We start from the raw sequence: 14,002 nt of genomic DNA on the forward strand, positions 1-14,002 counted from the left end.
GTCACTATCGCTGAGAATTATGTCGGTTGCCTCAGTTTGAAGGACATGTCTTAGGATATGTTTGGTCCTCATTTCTACTTGTAGAATATAAGGATAGCCATTAACCAGATGACTGAAAGTGACCGGGGCGGTTTATGATGAGTTTTCATTTTTTCGCTTAAAATTAGTCGATCATACTTAGTTCGAAGGACACATACTAGTATGTGGTCGGTCCAGCTGATCCATTGGATCTTCGGGATAGCCGTTGACCTGAAGACTTTGATTTGGTCGGGGCGATAGAAGTTAAATTTTTCTTTTAGGGAAATGAAATTACTTTTCAAGTCTACTACTTCGTAAGAAGTTCGTTTGCTATGTTTAACAGAAAATTGATCCAACCTTGGAAAATGATAGATATACTGATTCTGTGTGCTTAACTAGTGAAGTTATTAGGCTTAAAAGGCTTTAGAACAGTCATTGTATGTCATGGTAGCTTTTTATGGTGCGTAAAAGTAGATGTGATACAAACTAAATCTACTCGATTTTATGTGGAAACTTCTTAAGAGTTCTGCATGTCTTCATATATATCTTTCCGAATGATAGGCAGAAAAGCGATTACCCAGTCATACACGAGCCCGTAAGTGTTCTGATTCCCGTAAAGATAGCGTGTGAAGAAATTGCAGTGATCCAGATTCGGGACTTGCAGTTGTTTACTACTCTGAAGTCTATGTAAATGTTAAAAAAAAAAAAGAAAAAAAACCTTATGATTTATTGAAACATTCTAGAGCTGAAAATGTCAAGACTTCTCAATCATGGAGTAAGAAAGAGAACGGGAAGCAGATGAAGAGTACTTGCAAACTTAATCAGACACTATGGGTCGAAGTCAATTCGGGGTGACTTGGGGAAAGCCAGATACGCTTTGAGAATAGATAGGAGGCATCATAATCTCTGAGTTGTTGCCCACTTAATTTTTGAGCTTAATTGAACTTAACTCGTATCACAGAAACGATGAAAACCATCTTAAGTTATTTACCTGCTTACAACCTGTTTCTTTATGTCATAATACAGCTAAACACGGATCTATGTGACAGTCACGTAGTTAGTATGATTCCTGTTCAGATCTTTTCTAAAACGTAGTAGTCCCTGTCGAGAATGAAATTTGATCCCTTGTACTTTAAATTTTTAAAAGTTTTTCCTATTTATGTAGTTGTTGATTTTATACTTGGTTACTTAGACTTGATCGTGTCATTTAATTCTTTAAGGAAATTTTAAAATTTAATTGCAAATTGTTCAAAATATAGGGGTTGATTTTGTAAAATTTGATATATCGGCGAACTTGTGAATAACTTCGCCCTAGGCGAAGTTATCCACAACTTTGCCTGTATAACTCTGCTCCTATATAAAGGAATTTTTAAGGTCAACAGTTCATAATTTTCAAAACAAGTGAACTTATCCTCCGTATTTACAGCGAACTTATCCGATTACCATCGAACTTGTATTTCGATTTCATCTTTGTTCTTTTTCTCAGTTTCCGTTATCGATTCAAGGTTCGTAGTGTCGTCATAGCTTATAATCTTTGTCATTGTTGTTAATCCTAGGTTGTTTCGACACCCGGTTAGTGACCTCGGACGTTCGATCCTTAAACCCGGTTTCAAACTTGTTTTAACGTGGTCGTTCACACATTGAACGTCTAGACCATCATAAAATCGAGTTTTACAGAGTCCACAATCGTTAAAATCACCAACTGCACGTCGTTTCGTAAACCTAACAGTCGCCGATTCAGATTCAGGCGAACTTAAGGATTAGGCGAAGTTATCCGCAACTTCGCCTGAGGTTTAACTTCGCCTGAGGCGATGTTGTGGTGAGGTGAAGTTATCATTAACTTCGCCTGGACCTTTTTACTTATTAGTTATTAGACGAACTTAAAGATGAAGCGAAGTTGTTCCCAACTTCGCCCCATCTTTAACTTCGCCTATACAGACTTTATCACAACTACGCTCATGGTAACAAGCGAACTTGTGTTATGCCTTAACGTGTATCTAACTTGGTTCGTTTGTTGCAGATATGGCTGCTGTTGCTGGTGCTGGAGGTGCTGGTGGCGATGACGGGGGAGATAACCAGAGACAATTCTTCCCTGGGCATAATATGTATATTACGTTAGACCCAGAAGCGAGTGGTGTGGAGGATTACCGCGAAATCATCACTTTCCTCCTTCGCTCGCGGATATTCCACGTGATCACCACTACTCTGCCGATATCCTTACCCAATATTGAGGATTTTTGGCAGACGGTGGAATACGATTGCCGCGTTGAGCCCCCAGTTATGCGAGCAACCGTCAACAATCAAGAAGTTCAGTTCTCTTTTGAACAAATCCGGGCGGCTTTACGTTTCGGGAATGAGACCAGGGATGACCCGACGGACTTTGTGGCTCCTTTTCTAGATGGAGCGTTTTTACGGATGGGCTATTCGGGCCCGTTGGGCGATACACAAAGAAGGAAGGGTTTCTTACTCGATCAGTGGCGCTTCCTCATGCACGTAATGATTGTCTGCATGTCAGGGAGGAAGGCGGGTACTGACAGGATGGGTGCGACCATGCAGTCGGCGATGACTGCTCTGACTTATAACAAACGTTATAGTTTCAGTCAGATGGTCTTCTATGAGATCGATAGACAAAGACGGGCAGTGGCGCGTGAGAGGTTCATTATGTTTCCAAGATTCATCCAGATGATCTTGAACCATGTGGCTCCAAATCTACCTCAGCGCCGCCCCGATCAGATACGTGGAGAGTGTGAACAAACGTATCTTCGCCCAGGCATACTCCACTCTTTGGGTATTTAATCAACCCGGAGTATGTTCCTGCCAATGGGGACGAGTTCAGAGACCCTCGACCACAACAGGCAGGAGCACCTCAACATATACCTGCTGCGCCTGTTGTGTCACCGGAGGAGGAAGTGGACCTTGATGAAGTGTTTGGAGGTCAAGGCTACTTCGATATGGACCGAGTTGGTCCTCAACAAGTTGTACAGGTCTCGCTAGCACAAGTTTCGAGGGTGGATGTTACTAGAGCAGCTACGACGGTGGCTGACTCAGATTTTGATGATGTAATGGATGAGGCAAGACGTATGATGGTGACTCGAGAAAGAACGTATGGGAAGAGAAAGAGGACGGATGACGACAGTGAGTCAGAAGAAGAAGAAGACATTCATAAGTTGATCAGACGTTCAAGAAGGGACAGGACAGGTGCAGGTATGGGAGCAGGTGAGAGTTCAAGAGTCGTACGTTTCGCTCCGCCCGCACTGTCAGGTATGTCGATTGTCCCTACATCAGTACAGGTTACAAGTTTAAGCACCGCGGATGTTCCCGTGGTGGCTACATCATCTTCTTTTGGCATCCCATCTATCACTACTTTCCAGCTGACGACTCCGGAGATTGTGTCTTTACCACCTCCAACTCTTACTCCTTCAGAGGTGGTTGCACAATTTGTTGAGTCGACAGTCGTTGCAACTGCAGGGTTGTCGGTCACGATACCACCTGCGGTTACGTCCACAGCTGCTTCTGATGTCCCGGTTTCATCGGAAATACCTCCTCAGTACACTCACGATTTATCGTATATGAGGTTCGATTTCGATGCAACTCTATCAGACTTCGAAAGAATAGCCGCACTGGAACGGGTCGTGGCAGAGCAGTCAAGGGTGAATCTTATCCAGACCCAGGCTATTCAGCGCCTAGTAGCAGAAAATCAACTACAGTCGTCCCTCCTGGTTGAACATGGAAAAATTATAGATGCTATGAAGGAGTTCTTGGCATCTCAGGGGGAGATGAGCTGTAAAGGCGACGAGCTCAGGACAAAGAAGAAGAATGACAGAGACGATGATCCCAATGCATCGAAAGGTGCAGGTGGTGAGTTGCCAAGAACTACTCAAGCTCTTGGGACTTCCACAGCTCAGGGGGAGTCTGCAGGTGCAGCTGGCGGTTCTGGTGGTGATGAGGTGGTGATGGTAGATGACGAGGAGATGGGAGATGATGTGATCGATGCCTTGAAGGAATTAGATGATGATATGTTGGATGATGAGTTTATGTGTGAAGATGATGTTCTAACAGTCGAAGAGATTGAAAAGATTGGTGCTGAAATAGTGATTGAAGATGATGTTGAAGAGGGTGAAATAGTTGAGGAGAATGTTGAACACGAGATCCCTGAAGTTGAAAAGTCAGATGTATGTCAAGACACAGCAGGTGATGATACAGAATGGGAGGAGCAGCCTAGATGGAAGGAAGGCTATGCTCATTGGTTTATCAAAACTAAGAAGCCTGCTGTTCCAACCATGTTCAAGAAAAGTTATAATATCAAAGGCTATGCTGAATCAAAGAAAGGAATTATCTGTTGGCTATATGATGAACAGTTAAAAGTGTTCGTGTTGAAAAGATATGATGGGATCCAATACTTTAAGAGGACGTTGAGATCTCTCAATACATTGCCTGAATGTGAGGTGAAGGATTTGGCTAGATTGGGGTTGATTAATAGAAGCGACGACAACATGGCCAGAGTTATTGGGAAGATCGTGTGGAAAGAAAGTATTAAAGAAAAGAAGTTTGAGTTATTAAAGCCACAGAAGGGAAAGCTAGTGGAAGATAAGGAAAGAGGAATGAGAGCAGATGGCAAGCCATGGATGGTAATGAAGTACAAACCGATTCGATGCATGAAAGAGGTTCCAATGAAGACTATGCCTCAAGATGTGTTGAAAGATCTTAAATGGTGGTATGTTGATTGCCAGACTGCTGAAGCCATGATGGAAGACGAAGATGAACAAGAAGTGCTAAGAGTGTATGATCCGATGTATCTTGTTAACTTATCGAAAGCTGATCTGCAGTTGTTAAATGAAAAGAAGATATTTTATATTCCTGCTTGGAAAGATGAAGCGAGGAAATATAAGCGAGTAGTCACGGTATGCGTGAGAGAAGGAGTACATGCATGAAGACCAAGAGATTGAAGATTACAAGACACGTGCTTGAAGATCAAGACATGAAGCTACTGCCAAGGGGGAGTCTGTTGGTGCATAATGTCAGTAGTTCATAGTCTAGTGTCTGTAATCGAGTCTGTAATGATTAATTATGTTTTATATGCCTTAAGCAAAGTTACTGACAAGTTCGCTGTTTAGGCGAACTTGTTAGTCAAGCGAAGTTATGGACAACTTCGCCTGAACATGCCAGGCGAAGTTGTCGTGCATTTAAATAGGTTACGGTTTTGTTTGAGTAAAGTTGTTGAAACAGTTGTTAGTTGAACGATAGTTGAACCAGAGAGTTCGGGTCTGTAATAGTGATATCGTATCACGTGTTTTGGTTATAATATAACGTGTTTGTTTATCGTATCGTGTTTGATCTATTCGTGTCTTCTACGCTCGTAACGACCTACGCAGGGATTCCGCACCTACGTAGATCGAGATATCTCTTGTTGATCCGTCCAGGGAACCTACACAACTACGTCTAGTTGGTGAGTTTCAAGTTTCACGAGTACGAACAAAATTAGTATACGAGTTCGTAAAGTTCACAGTATGTATGTATATATGTATGTGTATGATGTATTATACCAAGCCACAAGTGAAACCAAGACAGCTCGCACGCATGGCCACCCTTGCCCATGTACTCCCGTTGGCATTTAACAACCACTTTGCCCCAAGTATGTACTATGTCTAACACCACATAGCAGAATGTAGTAAGTTTAAATGACAATGTGCAACTGGGTTAACATGTTCCGGCATACCCCTCCGGCCCTGTCAGTTGGGTTTGTCAAACCGATAGTACTATCCACACGTCACCGGCACGAAGTTAATCACTTGTGTTTGTGGGGACTTTCAAGTGTTAGTACTTAGATAATTCACATCATCACAAGTTTTTAAGTATATAAGTACATGCTTTCCACCCCAAAAGTTCGTAAAACAGTTTAGAAAGTGGGGTCGTGAAACTCACCTTATCGTAGTTCAAGCTGGTAAAATGTATAAGTAAGTAATGTTCCTCGATTATAGCTTGACTTCTATAACCGGTATCGTACTAACTCACCTTATCTCTTATCGTAGTTCAAGCTAGTACATTGTTTAAGCTAAATCGGGCTGTATAACTAGTCTGGTTATAGTTGTTAAGCCCAGAACATGACCATAGTCTTATATTGTGACGTTGTACAGTATGAAATGTTCAAAACCAGATTTGGCTCAGTTTCACCGTTTTCTGAGCCTAGCCAAGTTGATCGTTTATGCGTTTCGGAAATAAGTAAGATCACATAAACTTAAGTAACATATTGATTGATAAAATGATTTGATTTATGAAAGAGTTTTAAGGTTTCGGTATCTGGATTGATTGCATGGTTTGTTTCCGTTTTCTTACGGTTTTGATTATACAAAACGCGTACAATCCATCCCGAATTGTTCGGAATTCTCGTAAAAAGTTCGTTTTTATCAAGTTCATCCAAAAATACGATATTTGACCACTTTTGATATTTTGACATACCAGTCAGTCCGTTAAACACAAAACTGCCGGTTTCGTTAAAACAATTATAGTTTAAATATTTGATTAATCATAACTAATTATGTACTTATATATAAATTATGGAAATTTTTGTAAAAATAAATAAAATATGGAGAATTTTATAAAAATATTTTCAGAAATTTTATAATTAATTATCTATTTATAAAAATTCATTTAATGTGTTATAATTAAGTAATAAATAGTCCGCTTATAGCAAATGACATCTGAAAAATCCGATAATTTTTCCAAGTGGTTTCAATATCATCACATAGCTCATTAAAAATCTCCAGAATCTAACACTTTGGCCAAAATGCCTTTTTGTGCATTTTTCGGCTGTTAAAACTCGATTAAAACACAATTGCACAAAAAAATACTTAGACATCTCCAAATCATCCCAAACTTTTCCAGTAATCTTACCATAACATTTATTGGTTCCAAGACAAATTTCATAATTTTTCAAGAGTTTTAACTATGTTTCCCAAATAAACTCCTATAAACGGTAATAAATTCGCCAAATATTCTCCGTTTATCTAAAAATTACCAAATTTGAACAAGGACTCACTTATGTGATACCTAATGATCCTCAAAAGTTTCATAACCTAAAAACAAGCACGTCACAATCGAAGCACAAACAGCCCCTAAACGAGTTAACCGGTAATACCTTGTTGGTTTTCGGCGATTTTCGATGGCTTAAACGACTCTCCAGGTCTTGGGTCACAAACTAAGTGTATCTACATATCATACAACATCAAACCAAGCATAAATCATCCATGGAACAGCCTAGTTAACTAGGGTTTCGGTTTGGGTTTCAAACCGAACTTTTGAACCGTAAAAACGACATATTCATGTTCTAATCCGTGTTTTTGGTCAAAAATCCATATGATTCTGCTTTGTATACATGTTTAACATCAAAACATGATTTTAGTTGATTTTAATGGTTTTTGGATGGTTAAACATGTTTAAAACTAATCAAAACATGTTTTTATGATTATATCAAGCATTAAAACAAGTTCAAAATTCATTAATTTTAAACCTTACCTCAATATTTTTGCTGGGAAAAGAATAACTCAGCTGCTAAGTTGTTGGATATATGTTAAAGTGTGAAAAGAATTAAAGAAATATCATGTTTATCAATCAAAATATCTTAAGTGTGTTGGTAATGTGTATGGCGGCCGCAAATAAAAAGGGGGGCCTAAGTGCCCCTCTTTTGGCCCACATGCCTCGTTTTGCATGCCCAAAGTTTGATCTTGGTTCCAAATTTATTTATAGTTCATTTTTTTGCGCGAAAAATAATTGGGGTGCGACATACAGCGCAAAGACGAACGTTTTTCGACTTAATTTTGCAAAATAATAAAAACATATTATATTGTCGTAAAAACCCAAAATATTTTCACGGATTGCTTAAAACATGTTATATAAGTGTTCCATAAATCTTTTTCGACTTGACGGATGCTACGATGCTCGTTTTGATGTTAACGATTGTGTTTAAACTCATAGCGTATCAATAAATGAAACCTTTTTCGTTTAAGTGGTTTTAAACGTACTGGGGCCTCAATATCAATATGTTAGCCACTATAATATATGTATAACTCATGTATGACCCCTCGGTATATATACGGGTCATAATTAGTATCGGTCGGTTACTCGTTTAAGCAACACGAATTAACCGATTTATCGTTTACTCGCTACGTAGTGAATAAGGTATACCTCGTTTTGTCACGAATGTCACAATATAACCACATACTAGAAAAGAGCTAGAAACTACCGCATCATCAAATATATTAGACTACCCGTAGTGGGCGATAGAATGGGGCGAGAGGCGACGAATTAGGTGAGAACACCCCCCCTTCCCGACGAAATGTGGAGCGAAATTGGGGGGGGGGCTTTTGTCGCCGTTTGTTGTGTGAAAATAATAATAAAATAACAGTATAACCGTCGGGAACTGTCAAATGTAAAAAAAACAATTAATTTAAACAATACATATATACATATACTCTTCTTCTCCAAACCCATATCTATTTCATACACTACACATAACCAAATTCTTCAAAAATACAACCAAAATGAATCCTAGAAACAACCCGAACTAGCCGAAACACCCATTCCCTCCTTTCGAAACACATGCCATGGAACTCACCGCTACCATGAGAGAAACCATCAAACAACACGAAAAGATTGTCGTGGAACTCACCGCTACTATGAAAGAAACCAACAAACAACACGAAAAGATTGCCGCTATGTTGAAACTGGGGGAAATGAGTAAAGAATACAAATCTCTCAAAGCGGCTGAGTTACACGAAGATGCCACATTATTGCAACGATGACGAATTGAAAAAACACGCGAATATTATGGATATTAGTTTTTTTTTGTTATGTATTTTTTTAATATTTCTTTTTAATTTTAATGTATTTTTATTTAATTATTTAATTTAATGGGTTTTTATTTGTTTAGTTTAATTATTAAAAGAAAATAATAAAAAAATGGTGACGTGAAACTGAAGGGTCTACAACACCATTACACCCAAAACAAATTCCTACCATTTACTGACTGCACGCTACGTGTCGCAATTCCCCCAATTTATAGCCCCTCCACTACGCATAGCCTAAGTATCAATAATCCAAAAAAAACTTTGGAATTAAACCAACACCATCTCTCAATGTTAAAGAGCTTAAATTTGCTCATTCCTTAATGCACATGCACAATGCTAGTGCTCTTTATCTCTTTTGTGAGTTGGTTAATTGAAGCTTTTTCTATTACCGAAAAACGTCTCATTTTTTTGTCTATGGTATACACCAATAAGATTTAAGGATCATCGCATGAACCGACTTTGTTTCAACAAATTTGGGGGTGCGACTTTTATGTAAATCAAGGATATTCTGAGTAGAGAAAGCGTAAGGTAGCGTTTGATATGTATGAATGAGAGGCGGAATGGAATGAAACATTACGATGAAATAGAATGAAAAAAATGTGTTTGGTTGGTCAATGACATGGAATCACTCATTACCACGTCCATTCCAATCCCTCTAAAACACTCCAAATTCATTTCATTCACCCCCTTGTTTTTTTTCATTACATCCCCTCTTTCACACTATATCACCTCCACCATCCAACCACCATTACTACCCATTGCTCTCTCACCACCGCCTGCTACCATCCACTACTGCCTCCGTCGTCAGCCATCACCACCATCCGCCTCCGCCGACCGCCGCCACCACCACCCACCTCTGCTGTCACCACCCACCACCACCACCCATCGCTCCCGACCATCATCCCCACCGCCCGTCAGGTCCGGGAGTAAGTGACGAGCAAAAAGATCCAAAACCTCATCCTCGATTGATCCTAAAATGTCGTAGTTCGATGCTCGAAACTTTGACTTAAACAATGACGAAGTTAGTGATAACGAGGATGAGTATGCGAAGTTCCCTCGAGCAGGCGGTAGAAGAAGTCGTCAAGAGGGGAAACCGACGGGGGCGTCGGCGGCGGGTGCAAGTGTGGATGTTAGAGAAGTATACACCGAAATGAACAACCGACTCGCCGATTAACACGACCTTGGGAGTCAACGTTTCTAGGTGATGCAAAATTTTTTTGATTCCAACAAGATGTTCGCTGATGTACTGAACGCCAGGCAAATGGACAAAGATCTCGTTTTTTTATAGGAAACGATCGACCACCTTACCGGATGCCCGGAGGCTAGCGGAAATAAAAATGGATAAAATTATTAAAAAAAAATATAAACTTGACGAGTAATATTTATTTTTACTACTAGTGATATTTTTTTCAATGTATTAATGTGGGTTTTCTAATTTATTTTATTAAATAAAATGTTATTTTCATTATTTTAAATAAAAAAGAAAAAAATAAAAATGTAATGATTGCCGTTAAAATATAGTATTAAACATGGGTTTGTCAGTAATCTATAATATATATAAACGAAAACATAAAAATCATATGTGTCGCGATGTGGTCGCTCCCTCCTTTTTTGGAATCACCGGATTTACTTGATATTTAAATAGAGGCTTCTCATGCATTTAACCCGAATTCATGGGTATAGGTCTTACCAAACCCATATATTCCTTAAACGGGTTATAACATCTCAATAAATTAAAAATTATTTCTTACCAAATTATTGATGTAACAATCCTATAAAATAGGATATACTAAAAATTAATATCTTATTTATTTTAAAAAATATATGTATATTATTTAAATTAAAAAACCAATTTTATAATAAAAAAAATAAACGGGTCTTAGGTCTCACCAAACAATAAGTATATTATTAACTTTCATAAATATTATATATAATTAAAAAAAACCAATTTTATAGTTAAAAAAATAAAAGAGTCTTGAATCTCATCAAAACTTTTAAACCGGATTATAACATCTCATTTTGTTATGAAACAATTTATTATCAAACCATAAGTATATTATTAACTTTCATACAATAAAAAAATATAAATTCAAAAAATAAATAAATATTAGAACAAACAATATAAAACAACCCCGTAATACTGGGGATACAAACTAGTGTAGCATATTTAACTTGTATACGATGGTAAAATCACTTAATAATTCTTTCTGGACATTGATCGAAGCCATGGAGTTCCATCTCTCATCTTCTTCAACTATGGAAGCCATTTTGTTTGTTATTGCAATAGCTTTTCTGCTCCAAATCTTGAAAAGAAAGAGGATGAACAGAGAACCACCTAAAGCTAAAGGCGCATGGCCTATTATCGGGCACCTACACCTTCTAGGTGGATCGAAAGTCCCTCATCATGTCTTAAGTGACATGGCAGAAGAATATGGTCCTATTTTTACCATGAAGCTTGAACTCACCAAATTCTGGTGGTGAGTAATGGGGAGATAGCTAAAGAGTGCTACACCACAAATGACAAAATCTTTGCAAGTTGACCCAAATCAATGGCAGCAGAGATCATGGGCTATAACTATGCCTTGATTGGCATTGCTCCATATGGGGATTACTGGCGAAAAGCGTGTTGGAAGTAATTTCAGACATCAAGTCACAAGTCGGTGAACTTGAGGGACTAATATTGACAAGCTGGTCATAATTGGTTGTGTTTCCTAATTACGTTATATTTCCTAATTGTATTGTAATTATAATAGGTAATGTCTTTGATAATAAGGTAGGTTAGTCCTATATAAACATGTCATGGTTAGACATTAGAGAGGGTGGTGATGTGAGGTGCAACCGAATTAGAGTTCATCTGGAGACACACACGAGATGTAACCGAGTTAGGGTTCATCAAGAGTCAAACCGGGTTAGGGTTTGAGGGTTGTAATCAGTTTTTTAGAGTTATATTTTCTGATTAATATAAACGAGAGTTATTCGTTTAGTTGGTGTTTGATTATCGATCCGGGACTTGAAAGTGCGCAAGATGCTCACGCTCGAGGTACTCTCTCAACGAAGAGTGGAGATGATTGAGCATGTTCGAGTTTCATAACTTAAAGTATCTATGAAAGATATCTATGAGACCTGGCTAAAGAACAAAGATAGTGAAGGTTTCGGTATGGTAAAGATGGAGTTGTCAGGGTGGTTTGAGAACTTGATACTAAATGTTGTACTTAGGATCCTTTCTGGAAAGTGGTTTCCACTTAACCATAAAGAAGGTATTCGATCTATAAAGGTTGTCAGGGACATATTTGAGTTATTTGGCACATTTGTGGTATCTGATTCATTCCCTTCTTGAGTGTCTTCGATCTCGGAGGATATAAGAAAAAGATGAAAATGACTGGGAAAGAGATGGACAACAATATCCTAGAAGGGTGGTTGAAAGAGCACAAGAGAGAAAAACTGAATGCGAAGCAACATGAAGGCAACCAAGTCTTCATAGATGTGATGATTTCTATTCTCCAAGATGCTTCCGAAGAAGATTTCCACGGTTATGACCATGATACAGTTATCAAAGCCTCATGCCTGGCAAGCTTAATTAACCTTAACTATTTGCTAATTTATGAATTCTTATATGCTGAAACTTCATGTACCATATTGATATTAAACTTACTGTGGTGAAACTAAAGAATTTTTTTTGGCTTTAACCCATAATAATAATAGGTTCTTTATGATGCAATCCCATTAACACTTGGTGTAATCTCAATTATGCAGGCAATACTAACAGGAGGCTCGGACACGATGGCTGTGACTTTAACATGGGCGTTATCTTTACTTCTCAACAACCCAAACACACTGAAAACTGTCCAAGATGAAATTGATGAACATGTTGGTAGGGAGAGGCTTGTGGAACAGTCAGACACGAAAAAATTAGTCTACCTTCAAGCAGTCATTAAAGAAACATTGCGTTTGCACCCACCAGGACCTCTTTCCCTTCCTCATGAGTCTATGGAGGATTGCGTTGTTAGCGGCTACAACATCCCGAAAGGCACACGTTTGTTAGTAAATCTTTGGAAACTACACCGCGATCCAAATGTATGGTCAAATCCTTACGATTTCCAGCCAGAAAGATTCTTGACAAGCCACAAGAATATTGATCTCAAAGGAAATCATTTCGAATTGCTGCGCTTTAGTAGTGGAAGAAGAATGTGTCCCGGTGTGTTCTTTGCACTAGAGGCTTTGCCTTTAACCCTAGCTAGTGTGTTACAGAGTTTATGATAACAAAAACAACAGAAGAGCCGATCGATATGACAGAAGGCATGGGACTGATTAGCTCCAAAGCAACACCACTTGAGGTCCTTATTGCTCCTCGTTTATCCCTTAATATGTATTCCGAAAGTGCATGATATAAAATAGAAATAAGCTTGATTATGCAAAATAAGTCACAAGTTGCTTTGCGATCATTTATCTTTTGTAAGCACAATGGTGTTATTTTTATAACATTTCAACGTTTCTCCATTTTCATTTCAATATATGCAAATAAATATTCTATCAGTATTCATGCTATTCTCCCGAGTTTATAGTTTGTTTACATACGTACTTTTCGTTTGAAACATGGTAATAATAAGTTAGCTTTCATTATTTATTTTTTCCCCTTTTATTAGGAAAGAATTAGATATTTTCATGGTACTGATTGAGTGATTGTACATATAGGCACGTCCAATAAATGAGCAGAATCATGTTAAGAAATTCTTTGTAATTAACATGTGACCAGGTTAGGGCTTACATACCACTTTACTTCTATGAATGCTTAAATGTTACACCACGTCTAAAGAATTATATATACCAACTTTAACTAGGTAGTAAAACTCCGCGTTGTGACTGCGCAACAACTTAAATCCGTTCAGAGTATATGTTAATTAACATCGTTGCAGCACCGACACTAAATCCAAAAAAGTGATATTCTATACGCCCAAAATAGTATCGATACAGGTACAACTTTTAATCAAAGCGACATGAAGTAGGTTGGTATTGCTTAGGTTCATCACGTCATCGGAAATAAACTGAACACAAATATTGTAAACGCCTAGGATAGTAGTAACACTCGTATAGCGTATGATAGAAATCATCATCATCATCGTACTCAGTATATCCCACTAATA

The 14,002-nt window shown here is 38.3% G+C and overlaps 1 pseudogene; it reads left to right on the top strand.

Moving 5' to 3' along the window:
* The first annotated feature begins 11,087 nt into the window (after positions 1-11,087).
* Positions 11,088-13,331, top strand: LOC143560075 (demethylepipodophyllotoxin synthase-like; annotated as a pseudogene).
* The last annotated feature ends 671 nt before the right edge of the window (positions 13,332-14,002 follow it).

This window comes from Bidens hawaiensis, unplaced genomic scaffold, assembly GCF_021521415.1.
Source record: "Bidens hawaiensis isolate Kalapana, Puna unplaced genomic scaffold, B.hawaiensis_p1.1 tig00020220_1, whole genome shotgun sequence".
Classification (NCBI taxonomy): domain Eukaryota; kingdom Viridiplantae; phylum Streptophyta; class Magnoliopsida; order Asterales; family Asteraceae; genus Bidens; species Bidens hawaiensis.